The sequence below is a fragment of the Aquarana catesbeiana genome, linkage group LG05 (genome assembly GCF_042186555.1).
Source record: "Aquarana catesbeiana isolate 2022-GZ linkage group LG05, ASM4218655v1, whole genome shotgun sequence".
Lineage (NCBI taxonomy): Eukaryota > Metazoa > Chordata > Amphibia > Anura > Ranidae > Aquarana > Aquarana catesbeiana.
In genome coordinates this window covers 297,310,779-297,326,419 of record NC_133328.1, presented here as the reverse complement: position 1 = coordinate 297,326,419, position 15,641 = coordinate 297,310,779, and the positions used below count along the sequence as shown (strand labels likewise).

The 15,641-nt window shown below is 43.0% G+C and overlaps 1 protein-coding gene across 4 annotated transcripts in view; it reads left to right on the top strand.

The window, feature by feature from the left end:
* PTPN3 (protein tyrosine phosphatase non-receptor type 3) overlaps positions 1 to 15,641 on the top strand; it is a 366,738-nt gene that overhangs the window by 153,101 nt on the left and 197,996 nt on the right. The window lies entirely within an intron of this gene.

Here is a 15,641-nt window from a genome sequence, read left to right as displayed (position 1 = left end):
CAGGAGCCACTGAGACAGGCTGTCAACTGGCTCTTGGTGATCTCTTTAACCACCTGCTCACAGTAAATATATATGTACGTTGCCGGCCTTCTACAAGGTTCGGGCCATTCATGCACCTGCCAACCCATGTTATGATTGAATACCGCATGAGTTTGGCAGCAGACTTTAGCCAATAATTATATCTGAAACCTGCTGAGCGGCTGTGTCCAATCACACACAGACTTCTGCGTTTACAAAAACACAGAAGTCTGTGTAGAGTGAATAGAGGTCTGGCTGTTTCTTTTCCATGAAAAGCAGGGAGGAAAAGCAGCCAGATAGTAAAGTAAAAGCAGCACACACTACTGTCATTACACTTGTCAAGCACACAGTCAACTCCTTGATTGCCCATAGATGTTAACCCCTTCCCAACCAATGGGTTATTAATCATTAGTACAGTGTCAGTATACAATAGGTCACTGACCCTCCCAGCCAGTGTCTGTTGGCGTCAGATTGTCCGCCACCATCATTTACATTATAAATCGCTGATCACCGCCCGTATGGTATAGTGCCTTTAGCTGCATACATTCTGGTATATATACCATAGTTTGTAAACACAATAAATGTTGCACAAACCGAATAATATACATTTATTGGATTTTTTTTACCAAAGACATGTAGCGGAATACATTTTGGTTTAAATTTAAGAAGAAATGAGATTGTTTAGTATTCTAATTTGTATATGTTTTATAACAGAAAGTAGAAAATTTTGGGATTCTTTCATTCATATCAAAACGCAAAACAGTGGTGATCAAATACCACCAAAATATCTATTTGTGTAAAAAAAAAAATGATAACATTTGTATTTGCGTACAGTGTTGCATGGCCACGCAGGCACCATTTAAAGTAGCACAGTGCTGAATAGCAAAAAACGCCCTGGTCATGAAGGGGGCAAAACCTTCTGGAGATCAAGTGGTTAGAACAGGCAGTAGGTTTAAAAAAGCTAAAAATAAAACCCATTTGGCTCATGGCCAAAGTTAAAAAAAGCTATAAATAATAAGAAAAGAGATTTTAAAAAATATAAAAATGAAGGAACACTATCATCATTTAAATGTTACAAAGAATATAACAGAATATGTAGAAAGGAAATCAAGGATGCAAAATTTAAAACGAATGACAGATTGCAAAAGGTAGTAGGACAACCCCCCAAAAATTCTTCAAATATATTAATAGTAAAAAGGTCAGGTCTGTGTATGTAGGCCCTTTACAAAATAATCTGGAATAGGTGACTAGGTACAAAGAGAAGGCAAATTTATTAAATACTTTCTCTGTGTATACAAAGGAGCCATGGGGGAGCTCAAGTCCATAATGGGGATGGTATTGACACAGCCCCAAATGATCCACAATGGCTCAAAAGTGAAAAAATATTTAGACAGAATAAACGTGGATAAAGCGCCTGGACCAGATGGCATCCACCCACAGATCCTAAAAGAATTGAGCTCTGTCATTTCAAAGCCATTGTTTCAAATGACAGTCCCCATTCTCTGCTCACAGAATACGGTCTTTGATCGCTCAGTACTTAGCGCAGAGCTGATGGTGGACAGATGTAGCATCGGATTGATGCTGCATCCACCTAGGTGAGTATCATGTTTTTTTTTCCAAATCCCGAACTTCTCTTTTACCTGTCAGTTGCGCGGTCATGCAACACTGTACGCAAATTTAAACTTATATAATTTTTTTCACACAAATGGGGCTTTCTTTGGTAATATTTGATCGCTACTGCCTTTTTATTATAGAAACAAAAAACGACCAAAACATTTGAAAAAAAAACTATAGTTTCTATATTTTGTTATAAAACATATCCAATAATATGAAATGTCTTCATAAATTTAGGCCAAAATGTATTTTGCTACATGTCTTTGGGGAAAAAAAAATCCCCATACAGCAAGTGTATATTATTTGGTTTGTTAAAATTATACTTGTACATTGTACTAATGATACTGGCTGGGAGGGGGTTAACATCAAGAGGCAGTCAAGTAGTTGACTGTGTGTCTAACAAGTGTAATGTGTGCTACTTCTGCTTACAAATCTGGCTGCTTTTTCTCCTTGCTAGTCAGATTTGAATTCAGGGAGAAGAAGCAGCCAGATCGCTGCCTGTGTACAGAGTTCTGAGTGTTTGTACACACAGATCTCTGTGCTGTGATTGGCCAAAGCCGATCAGTACATTTCAGGCAAAATCATTGGCTGAAATCTGCTGAAAAACTTGTGCTGTGTCCAATCAAAAAAACACGGAAGGCAAGCCGTGACATACAGGTATGTCACTTAGCCTGGCTGTGCTGCCCATCCGCTGTAGATGCACGATCGTTTCGTCAGAATTTACATCATCAGGGGTATGCCCACATGTCTGCGCCGACGCTCTATATAGTTCAAAACAGAGGAGTGCTGCCATTGGTTAGGCCAAATAGCCCAAAAGCGCTCATTGGGTAGACAAACCAGGCGTGTCATGGATAAGGTGAATACATTCCATGCAGCCATTGGCCACATTTGACCACAAGAAGCACTTGCTGTTTAATTCAGCCTGTGTTTTTTTTGGGAGTATGGACGCGTAACTGTGCCAATGGCTGCATGGAACTTATTCACCTTATCCATGACACGCCTGGTTTGTCTACCTCTCTCCTCACACGCGATCGGTACAGAGAAGAGGAGGGAGCCAGTACAGCAGCGTGAGTGGGCTGGATCTGAAGTGCCCACAGCAACTATGCCCTTCCATGCCTCATCAGTGCTCATCCGTGCCTCATCCATGGCACATCCGTGCTTCATCCATGCCACATCAGTACTCATCCTTGCCCTTTCATGCCTCATTAGTGCTCACCCGTGCCACATCCATATGTGTAAAATAATACCTGTGCTTAGTGAAAATAAATAAACAAAAAACAGCAGCTGGACACTATAACGCAGATATTGGGCACTGAAACGAAATGTGAAAATATAAAGTGCAGCTCTAAAAATTATACAATGCATATTAATACAATGGAAAGAGGAGAGGAGGAGAGAGCTGAATTGGACATGCGCCGGTTTGTTGACAAGTGATCGCTCCGTCATTGGACAGAGCGATCGCGTAGTAAATTGCCGCTGTCATTGGCCCTTTACATGTCATAGTACGCCCTTCCAGAACTAGCCGACCATGCTGTAGCTAACATTTAGCTATGGCCTGCTCAGCAAGTGGTTAAAGCGATTCTAAAGGCAGAAGTTTTTTTTACCTTAATGCATTCTAATCATTAAAGTGGTTGTAAAGCCTCAAGGTTTTTTACCTTAATGTGTTCTATGCATTAAGGTGAAAAACCTTCTGTGCTGCAGCTCCCCCAGACCCCCCTCTTTCATACCTGAGCCTAATCCGATCCAGCAATGTGCACGAGCGCAGCGGCTCCAGCCGCTGTCTCTCTCCTCATTGGACAGAGTGGTAGCAGCAGGAGCCATTGGCTAAGTCAGCAAAACATGACTTAGTACTTGGTGGAGAAACCCTTGTTGGCAAGCACAGAGGGAAGACGTTTCTTGTAGTTGGTTACAAGGTTTGCACACATCTCAGGAGGGATTTTGGTCCACTCTTCTTTACAGATCTTCTCTAAATCCTTAAAGCGAACCTTCAGTCATTTTTTCAACTTGTCACCTTTTAAATCTTCTGCCCTTGTTATTTTAACTTTGGATATTAAAACATTTTTTTTCTGTCAGTAAATATCTTATACAGCCCACTTCCTGTTTCTTGTCTGGTAAAAATGACATTATGTACAGCTCTCTCTCTCTCACTCTCGTGAGAGTTTGCCAGGAAGGGAGGGATAAGTCATGAGGGCCAATGAAAGCTGCAGAGCTGGAGGTGTGCCTCTGTGTGTCTGTGTAAATCCAGGAAGTGAACAGGCAGCAGCTTCAGCTGCCCACAGTTAAAATGGATGCAGCCAGACTCAGTGGAAGGAGATTTCTGCAGCATATTTGGCAAGTACAGAATCACAGTATATATAAAATAATATGCAAAGTGGTTGGAGGGAAGCTTCAGAATGCCAAAAATGTTTTTATTACAAATTATGTGAGCAGACTGCAGTTCATCTTTAAGGTTTCTTGACTGTCGCTTGGCAACTCGAAATTTCAGCTCCCTCCATAAATTTTCCATAGGATTAAAGGTCAAGTCCACCCGAACGCTAAAATCTCTACATCTACAGTGTATGTGTACTGATTTCTAGAGCTGCAACTAACGGTTATTTTCGTAATTGATTAGTTGGCCGATTATTGTTTCAATTAATCGGATAAAATCATTAAAAAAAATATGCTATGTTATTTATTTCAAATAATGATGAACAAACAGAGTGTTACACTGAAACTGCATCACAACATAACTACTAAAGTAAAGTCCTCACTTATTACTGACAATACAGTGAGGGGGCTGGACCTGAATGGGAGAGGGGACCATACTGGATAGTGGGAGGGAGTGGGCTAGTTTGGCGACCAGGCGTTAGAGGGAGTAGGTTGGGAGGGAGGGAGTTTGGAAGAGAGGCATGTAGGATAGGAACTGGACCAGAGGGGGTTGCTATAGAGAGGGAGTTTGTTTGGATAGACCCAAAAGGGGGAGAGCGGGCTGGAGGAACTGGACCGGAGTGTGGGAAGGAGAGGTCTATGTATTGCTCAAACTGGCACCATTGATGGGGCACTATTCCCCCCCAAGGCACACCAATGATGGGGCACTATTCCCCCCCCAGGAACACCAATGATGGGGCACTATTCCCTCCCAGAAACACCAATGATGGGACACTATTCCCCCCCCAGGAACACCAATGATGGGGCACTATCCCCACCAGGAACACCAATGATGGGGCACTATTCCACCCCCAGGAACTCTAATGATGGGGCACTATTCCCTTCCATGAACACCTAAGATAGGGAAATATTCCTCCCCTGGAACACCAATGATGGGGCACTATTCCTCCCAGGAACACCAATGATGGGGCACTATTTCCCCGAGGAACACCAATGATGGGGCACTATTTCCCCCAGGAACACCAATGATGGGGCACTATTTCCCCCAGGAACACCAATGATGGGGCACTATTTCCCCCCAGGAACACCAATGATGGAGCACTACTCCCCCCAGGAACACCAATGATGGAGCACTATTCCCTCCAGGAACACCAATGATGGGGCACTATGCCCTCCAGGAACACCAATGATGGGGCACTATGCCCTCCAGGAACACCAATGGTGGGGCACTATTCCCCCCCCCAGGAACACCAATGATGGGGCATTATTCCCCCCAGGAACACTAATGATGGGGCACTATTCCCCACCAGGAACACCAATGATGGGGCACTGTCCTCCCAGAAATACCAATGATGTGCACAAAAGCCCCCCCCCCGGAACACCAATGGTGGGGCACTTGTCCTCCCAGAAATGCCAATGATGTGCACAACCTTCCCCCCAGGAACACAAATGATGGGGCATTATTCCCACCCAGGAACACCAATGATGGGGCATTTGTCCTCCCAGAAATACCAGCGATATGCACAAAAGGCCCCCCCCCCCCGGAACACCAATGATGGGGGACTTGTCCTCTCAGAAATGCCAACGATGTGCACCACCTCCCCCCAGGAACACAAATGGTGGGGCACTTGTCCTCCCAGAAATATCATTCATGTCACTGTTTTACTTTGAAAAGTAAGCTACTGTATGTATACTTTATTGATATCGCAGCTTGACGCCCACGTTGACCAGCTGCTTCTCTCTTTCTCTCTCCTCTCACGAGGCAGCAAATCAGGCGGGGCTGAGAATCTCTCCGCTGACATCAGCAGAGAGGGGTAGAGAGGCGGCCGGGCCCAGTCACATGAGCACTGTTATGCGAAAAGTATACAGCGGTGCCACCGGCTTGTACAGAGGGGATTATAGAAAGAACACTCGGATGGAGGGGGAGCTGACAGGCAGGGAGGAAGGTGCACGTTGTGACCAACTAATCGGAGCAACTAATCGTTAATGAAAATCGGTGTCACCGATTTTCATTATCGATTTTATCGATTAGTTGTTTCAGCCCTACTGATTTCTTCTGCACAGGGTAAGATAGGTTAGTTTTAGATCATGGATGTCTGTAAATGTAGAGATTTTAGTGTTGAGATGGACTTATCCTTTAAGGTCTGGAGACTGGCTAGGCCACTCTATGACCTTCATTTGCTTCTTCTTGAGCCACTCCTTTGTTGCCTTGGTGGTATGTTTTGTGTCATTGCTGTGCTGGATGACCCAACCATGACCATTTTTAAGTAATCTGGAAGAAGATTTTCATCCAAGATTTTACAATACATGGCCCTGTCCATACGCCCCTCAATGCGGCCTGTACCTTTAGCAGAGAAGCAGCCCCAAAGCATAATGTTTCCACATCTGTGCTTGACTGTAGGGATAGTTTTCTTAGGGTCATGGTCAGCATTTTTCTTTGGCGAGTCAAGTTAAAGTATAACTAAAGGCAAAACTTTTTTTTAGTTTTCGACAGAGTGGAGAGAGATTAGAAGACTTGCCAGTCCTTATTGCTGTCTGTACCCCCATTAAGGAGATTCATCCTTTCTATTTATCCTGTTTACCATTTAGCATTGAAAGTGAAATTAAAAGAAAATCCCAAATTTTGGGTTGTCGCCAGAAAAGTAATAGAGGAAATTTTCCCATGGGGACACTAGTCCCAAAGGAATTCCCTTAATTTGCAGGGATTTCTTCTCACTTCCTATTTGGCTATGGGACAGGAAGTGAAGGCATATCGCTGCAATGGGACACAGATGGCAAAAAAAAATCTGACAGGGGATATAACCCTCCCTTACTCTATCCAAAAAAAAAAAAATTTGCCTATAGTTTTACTTTAATGCCAAAGAGCTCAATTTTGGTCTCATCTGACCACAGCACTTTCTCCCAATCCTTCTCTGGATCATTTAGATGTTCAATGGCAAACTTCAGACAGGCCTATACCTATGTGCCTATTTGAGGAGGGGGACCTTGCGGGCGCTGCAGGATTTCAATCCATTGCGGCGTATTGTGTTACCAATGGTTTGTTTGGTGACTATGGTCCCAACTGACTTGAGATCATTCACAAGCTCCTCCCGTGTAGTTCTGGGTAGCTCTGGGCTGATCCCTCACTTTTCTCATAATCATCCCTACCCCATGAGGCAAAATCTTGCATGGAGCTCCAGACCAAGGGCGATTGATGGTTATTTTGTATTTCTTTTTCTTTGCGAATAATTGCTCCAACAGTTGGCTCCTTCTCTCCAAGCTTCTTGCTCATGGTCTCGTAGCCCATTCCAGCCTTGTGCATGTCTACAATCTTGTCTCTGATGTCCTTTGACAGCTCTTTGTTCTTGCCCATGATGGTGAGGTTTGAATGGAAGAAAGAGATTCTGTGGACAGGTGCCTTTTATACACATAACAAGTTGTCGTTGGGAGCACTTTCTTAAATTGACAGGACAAATCTGTGTACCACACGAGCACTTACTATAGCCAGTCTGTGGGGGCCAGAATTATTGTTGGTTTGTAGGGGATCAGTTATTTTGCTCACTGAACTGCAACTCAATTTATAACATTTGTATCGTGTTTTTCTGGATTTTTGATTGATATTCTGTCTTTGTCATTTAAAATACACCTATGATAACATTTATAGACCCTTCATTTCTTTGTAAGAGGGGACAGCAAATTTACAAATCCTGGCACAGCGTTCACTTGCAGTTGTACATTGCGATTAGCTGTATTTACGTGCGTTTGCATGCGGCTGCGTTGGAACATTTTTGCCATTCTGATGTGCTTCCTGTTGTTTATCTTTCCCTGTTGCCGTTGCTATCTGCAGGTGAAATAGTACACTGCGATTACCTGTAGTTATGTGCAGATAGCTGCAATAAATCGGTCCTGGACTCAGTTAAATTTATTTTTTCTAACCACACCAAACCCCATGTAATGAAATCGTTGCTAAATGCAGCGTGTGAATGGGGCTATAGAAAAGCATTGTCTGAGTTTAGCTGCGGTAGACAACTTGCTCTATCCACAGCAAAAAGCTGAATTCTATCCGCCCGTGTGAAAGAGGCCTTATACAAGCTGTACACTCATTACTTTACATTGTAGCAAAGTGTACATTTTTCAGTGTTGTCACATGAAAAGATATAAAATATTTACAAAAATGTTAGGGGGTGTACTCACTTTTGTGAGATACTGTATATATGATATAAGCGCACTACCCCGTAAGAGCTGCTGGGTAGTTCGTTCGTTCCTGAAGTGTGATCCCCTTACTCCCTTTCCCTCACAGATTGACACGGCAGACAGTCCATGAAAATTTTAACTTTATTTAGCTTCTGGTACTCGTTGCGGTATTGCATTAAAGAGCCACTCTGAATAACTCCCAAAGATTTATGCAATGAGAACACAACACTCGATTCAGAACATGTAAAGCCTCTGAATAACTTTCATCTTGCACTGGTTCCAAATGTGTAATGCAGCATTCCTTCCTCCTGTTAATATTTCCTGACTGTACAGCACTTCCAAGCTAAGCTCTAAGGACGATTCTCTGAATAAAGTCCAAAGAGATGACTTATTGGTTTCCTCCAGGGTGTTAGTTCTTTAAGGCCCACTTCTATACCTTTTCCTCACACTCTAACCCCTTTAAAGTCTCTTAGCAGCACTGTTCCCCTGGGTTACACTCACGTGTGCTCCCGAGCGACCGTCCATGCTTGCCACAGAGGGTCCTCTTCCAGGCCTTGTATCTGTCAGTAGTAGCAACTGTCTCATGAAATCTCCTCCTGAAGCCTCCTCTCCACATGGCATAGCCCCCTCCCCTGAAGGGGAGATCACCCGAATTGCACCAGCTTTCTTCTCTGGATCTCCAAACTCCCACCCTCCGGAACATGTGACCTTGTCTTTTATAGTTGTCCTGCCTCTGCCCAAGCAAAACAATGATTGGTTCAGAGGGGTCCCCAAAAGACTACCTGCCACTCTATTCCTTTATTCCTCCCACTTTCCAGAATATTTCATAGAAAAGGGTGGAAATTACACAGGCAGAGTGTAGGTGGCCACACCTTCCTCTACTCTAACCTCCCCAACCAAATTAAACCCACCAGCTTACACCATAGGGTAAAACACTGGCAATTTGGCCTAGCTTTAATCCTAACTATCTAATCTAGCACACACCTAAGTAGGTGGGCTCTATCTATATATATATATATATATATATATATATGTGGGTGATTATCTGCTGTTTTTGTATTATAAAGGGATATTTTTTTTAACTTCATAATGACAGGCAATACAGAAATCATACTGTTGCTAAATGTCTTAGTGACAGCAGGGGCAGGTAGCTTGTATCAAGCCTATGACAAGGGAGTCCGTCATGCAAAATATTATATTACATTCCTGTCTGAAAATCTGCGAAACAGTGTTTTAGGTCTTTAAAAAAAAAAAAAAAAAAATTCTTTAACCACTTCAGCCCCAGAAGGATTTACCCCCCTTAATGACCAGACCAATTTTTGTGACACGGCACTGTGTTACTTTAACTGACAATTGCGTGGGCGTGCGATGCTGTACTCAAATAAAATTGATGTCCTTTTCTGTCCACAAATAGAGCTTTCTTTTGGTGGTATTTGATTACCTCTGCGTTTTTTATTTTTTGCGCTATAAACAAAAAAAGACCTTTCAATTTTAAATAAAAATAATTTCTGCTATAATACATATCCAAAAAAAAAAAAAAGGAAAAAAACGAATTTCCTCATCAATTTAGGTCAATATGTATCTTTCTACATATTTTTTGGTAAGAAAAAAATTCCAATAAGTGTATATTGATTGGTTTGCGCAGCTAAGTTATAGCGTCTACAAACTATGGGATAGATTTACTAATAATGGCAGTGATCTGTGATTTTTAGTGGGACTATGACATTGCAGCGGACAAATCTGACCCTAAGTGACACTTTTTGGGGACCAGCGACACTAATATAGTGATCAGTGCTAAAAAAAAATGCCACATACCCCTGTTTCATGTATGGGTGTCACAGGAACAGGAAGTGAGGGAGAATGTCCCCAATAATGATGAAATGATTGTAAGTTTTAAAAAATGCCACAGCATTGGTTATGTGATTATAGCTAATGGGGTTTGGCAGAATGACTTTTAGTCATAATCAGCTGATCAGCTACTCTGCCTGAAAACTGATCCCTTCAACCATTATCTGATATCATATGACCATAAGCTTCAGCTTTAGATATAGGACTGATGATCGCTCTGGGGAATAAATGTGACAGCTCTTGATTACAAATACACTTTGTTTTATATTCATTTACGAAGTATGCCTTCAGTTCTTTCTCTTTGATGCATGATTTGTTACAAGTATACTGTATCTGTTTAAGCTGGATTTTTAGTATATCATATATAGGAGCCCTTTCACACTTTTAGTGCTGCCGCGTTAGCAGGCGCTTCGGCGGCGCTGCCCATTCATTTCAATGGGCAGGGTCTGCTTGCAGGACTTTTTTTTTACGTCCTGCCAGCGCAGCGCCCCAGTGTAAAAGCACTCGGGCTTTCACACTGGGACTGCAGATGAGGCATTTTTCACGCGCTACTTTTAGCGCTAAAGCGCCTAAAAAACGCGCCTCATGTGAAAGGGGTCTTATGGGTGCAGTTTGCTTTTTAAGACGGTCACAATTTAGGAATGATTATTTTTTTAATACAGCACCATTATCTCTCTGGACACTACAAAGTATGAGATATAACAAGAGAGGGTATTACAGGTACTTCAGTACATAATGTTTTTTTTTTTTATATAACTATTTTTTTTTTTCCATTTTTCCAAAAAAAAAGATAAAGAAAAATAACAGTTTCCATAAGTTACATACATAGCAAAGATAATGGCAACAAACCATCAAAACAACAAACAAATATCTAAAGAGTAGGGCTGTTACTGATTCAAATTTTCATGTTCGATTAATCGTTTTTTTTTTTTTTTTTAATCGATTAATCGACTAATTTCGATTAATTATAACGCACATACAAATCCAACTACTTTTAGCTGATCTCCTTGCATTGCAACTCTACATTAGTCAGTGGTAAATGTGGTATACACTATATACAATCACCCGACACTAGTTAGTTTCCACAATCCATGACTTATCTTTAAATTCAAACTGTAGCACTGACGTAAGTCGGACATAGCGGGGCATGGCTAGGACGTCACACGTCAATCAAAAGCAAGCGCTGCCGTCATGGCAGCAGCAGAAGCCGATCCACACGGCAAAAATATCACAGCTTAGCCTCTAAAGACAAAAATGTTAAAAACCGAGTTTATCAAATTTGCCTACACTTAGCTCACTGAATGATCCCAGTTAACCACATCCATATTTAACATCACTGTCCAGGCTGTCCGGTGACATCACGGACATTGACCTCACCGGACTCCTCCCCCTTCCCTTCGTTAGCAGACAGAGGCACTTGGGGAAGGGGGGAGAAGTCCGGTGACATCGATGTCCGTGACGTCACCGGATCTCCGATGGAACTCCCTGAAGACCCGGAAGCCGGCGGAGAGGTGAGTACCAATCAAAAGAGTTAACGATTAATCGAGGAATTAATCTTTAATTCCCCCAGCCCTACTAAAGAGTTAACAATTAGACCTAATCCATCCTATAAAATAGTATGTATATATCAACAAACCAAATTAAGTTACCACACCTATGATATGAATTTAGAGAACAAGACCCTCATCAGAGGTCATGAAATACAGCGGCCCCCCAAAATAAATCCCAAAGGTTCAGGTCAGCGGACTGCAAAAAAAAAAAGAAAAAAAGGCAACAAACAACAAATGGCAACAAAAAGGGAGAAACCTCTGTAGATCTAGATAACAATTTTTAAAGGACATGATATACAAATCCAATCAACTATTAGGACTCAGATCAATGAGAGCCCTTCCCTCCTCTGAATAGATGAATATGTTCCATAGGGACCAAGTTTTCAAATATATCTCTCGCTTCTGCCGAGATGCCCAAACCTACACATCTACTACACATCTTCCATCCTGTTCAACTCCTCCACTCTCCTGAGCCATAAACCCACTGAAAGAGGCCGTGTCTGTTTCCAAGAGAGGGGAATACAGGATTTGTCCGCATTGAGAAGGTGACATAGAATAGACTTCCTATAAATTTTTACAGGGATTTTAGAGACATGTAACAAGAAAAAGGCTGGGACTTGTTTCCAAAACCCCTCTATTTTCACACATTAGTATGTTGCCCTCTTGTGAAGGTTCTACCCAAATCCACTTCCCATTTTTGCAGAAAAGTTAGCTGATAATCCTCCAAGCGTGTTATCAGCAGAGAATACATTTTCAAAATGATATGGGGAAATAGACCCTGCTCAACACAGCACTCTTCAAATGGGGACAAGCTGCGATCAAAGATGCCAGGGGCAGGTAAAGTATGAAAAAAATGTCTCAATTGTACAGCTCGTCTGAAGTCTAGATGGTAGGGGCCTACAGCTGATGTCAATGCCTGCAATGTGGGCCAAGACTCTAATATCATGAAGTAAGAGGCCTAGTACGACCTGCATCAATCAGTGTACTGAAGGCTCCTTTCCGCAATCCCGGGGTGAATTGCGGGTTACCCGAAATAGGGAACAACGGAGACTCCTCAGAAGACAACTTACCCTTAGAAAAAAGACAAAAACGTGTCGTTGTCCCAATAAGTGAGTGAGTCTTAAGAGAGGCCGGGAGATCCTTATAACACCTTGCGGACCTATGCAGCTCTGCGCCTGTTCTAAATTCGGCCAAATCTTTTTAGATCCCCATGCCAACACCAATCAAACGGTCTAAAAGGGCCGCCTGATAGTATTTATAAAGATCAGGGACAGCTAGTCCACCAAAATGTTTAGGGAGAATCAACAAGAACCTTCTAAATCTAATTCTCCCACATGAATCAAGTAAACAGTGCATGCGTTTGTTTTAAAATAATTCATAGGTATAGTAATGGATAGGGCTTGGAATAGATATAAAAATGTCAGTAATATACACATTTTGATAATATTACACCCACCAAACCAAGAGTGGAGTACATCATGTTTTAAGGACTATTACATAGGTTGTTTAGAAACAACTGAGTACTGTCTGTGATACTTTTTTTATTTATTCACCTCAAGCATAGGTTGTTTAGAAAAGCATAGCAATAAAGCCCTATTTACACCTAACATTTTAAAAATGCGCTTTTATGCGCAGTTTTTGTGCGACATATAGGGCAAATAATTCATTTCTATGCGCTTCCCTATGCATGACAAATACTGCATAGTGGTTCATGGTTGCTAATTTGTTTTGCCATGTTTGTTGCATGTACTTGCATGCAGCAACACGTGCATTTGCTGCTGCATTTGCAGTACCAGTAACAATGAATGGCAGCACAAACATGACACAAGTTTTTAGGGTATTTTGTAAATGCATGTTTGTGCATGCATTTACAAAACCTGCAAGTGTGAATGGAGCCTAAGAAAAAAATCATTATAAGCTTAAAGTGGTTCTAAAGGCAGAAGTTTTTTTTTTTTTTTTAATCTTAATGCATTCTAAAACCTTCTGTGTGCAGCAGCCCCCCTAATACTTACCTGAGCCCCATCTCAATCCAGCGATATTGCACAAGAGCCTCAGCTCTCCCTCCTGATTGGCTGAGACACAGCAGCATGCGCCATTGGCTCCCTCTGTTGTCAAAGTCATTGAGCCAATGCTGCTTGCTGTGGGGGCACTCGGCAGGAGGAAGGGGCCAGGAGCGCTTGTGAGGGACCCGAGAAGAGGAGATTAGGTGCTGCTCTGTGCAAAACCATTACACAAAGCATGTACAGTAAGTATAACATGTTTGTTATTCTTAACCACTTCAATACAGGACACTTATACACCTTCCTGCCCAGACTAATTTTCAGCTTTCAGCGCTGTCGCAGTCTGAATGACAATTGCGCGGTCATGCTACACTGTACCCAAACTAAATTTTTTTCATTTTGTTCCCACAAATAGAGCTTTCTTTTGGTGGTGTTTGATCACCTCTGCGGTTTTTATTTTTTGCTAAACAAATAAAAAAAGACCGAACATTTTGAAAAAAATAAAAGTTTTGCTTTTGTTCCTGTTAAAAAAATTTGTAAATGAGTAAGTTTTCTCTTTCACTGATGGGCACTGATAAGGCGGCACTGACAGGCACTGATACGGCGCAACGATGAGGTGGCACCAATGAGCGGGCACTGACGATGGGCACTGGTAGGCGGCACTGGTGGGTGGTACTGATATGCAGCACTGATGGGCATTGATAGGCAGCACTGATGGGCACTCATGGGTGGCACTGGTTGGCACTGATGGGCACTGATAGGCGACACTGATGGGCACAGATAGGGTGGCACTGATAGGCGGCACTGCTGGGCACTGATGGACACTGATAGGCGGCATTGCTGGGCACTGATACGTGGCACTGATGGGCACTGATATGCGGCACTGATAGGCATCCCTGGTGGCACTGGCAGTGGTAGGCATTGGAGTGGGCACTGGCAGCTGCCTAGGCACAGATTGGCAGCTGCCTGGGCACATATTGGTATTTCCCTGGGGGTCTAGGGGGCATACCTGGTGGTCCAGTGCGGTGGCCATCCTGGTGGTCCTGGGCGGCTTCCCTGGTGGTCCTGGAGGGATCCCAGGGGGGGCTGTGCTGATAAACAATCAGCACAGACCCCCCCATGTCAGGAGAGCAGCTGATCGGCTCTCCTCTACTCGCGTCTGTCAGATGCTAGTGAGGAAAAGCCGATCACCGGCTCTTCCTGTTTACATTGTGATCAGCCGTAATTGGACACGGCTGATCACGTGGTAAAGAGTCTCCGTCAGAGACTCTTTACCTAGATCGGCGTTGCGGTGTGTCAGACTGACACACCGCAACAACAATTGGCGTGCAGCGGCTCAATATCCTGATCACGTCATATGACGTCCGGTCAGGATATTGAAACCACTTTGCCGCCGTCATTTTGCTATATGGCGGGCGGCAAGTGGTTAAACAAAAAAACAAGACTTTAATATCACTTTAACCACTTACCGACGGGCCGCAGGACATATACACTATGGCCAAGACCAAAAAGCTGTCCAAGGATGTCAGGGACAAGATTGTAGACCTACACAAGGCTGGAATTAACTACAAGACCATCGTCAAGCAGCTTTGTGAGAGGGTGAAAACAATTGGTGCGATTATTCGCAAATGGAAGAAACACAAAATAATTGTCAATCTCTCTCGGTCTGGGGCTCCATGCAAGATCTCATCTGGTGGAGTTTTAATGATCATGAGAACGATGAGGAATCAGCCCAGAACTACACGGGAGAATCTTGTCAATGATCTCAAGGCAGCTGGGACCATAGTCACCAAGAAAACAATTGGTAACACACTACGCCGTGAAGGACTGAAATCCTGCAGCACCCGCAAGGTCCCCCTGCTCAAGAAAGCACATGTATAGGCCCGTCTGAAGTTTGCTAATGAATATCTGAATGATTCCGAGGAGAACTGGGTAAAAGTGTTCTGGTCAGATGAAACCAAAATCAAGCTCTTTGGCATCAACTCAACTCGCCGTGTTTGGAGGAGGAAGAATGCTGCCTATGACCCCAAGAACACCATCCCACTGTCAAACATGGAAGTGGAAACATTAT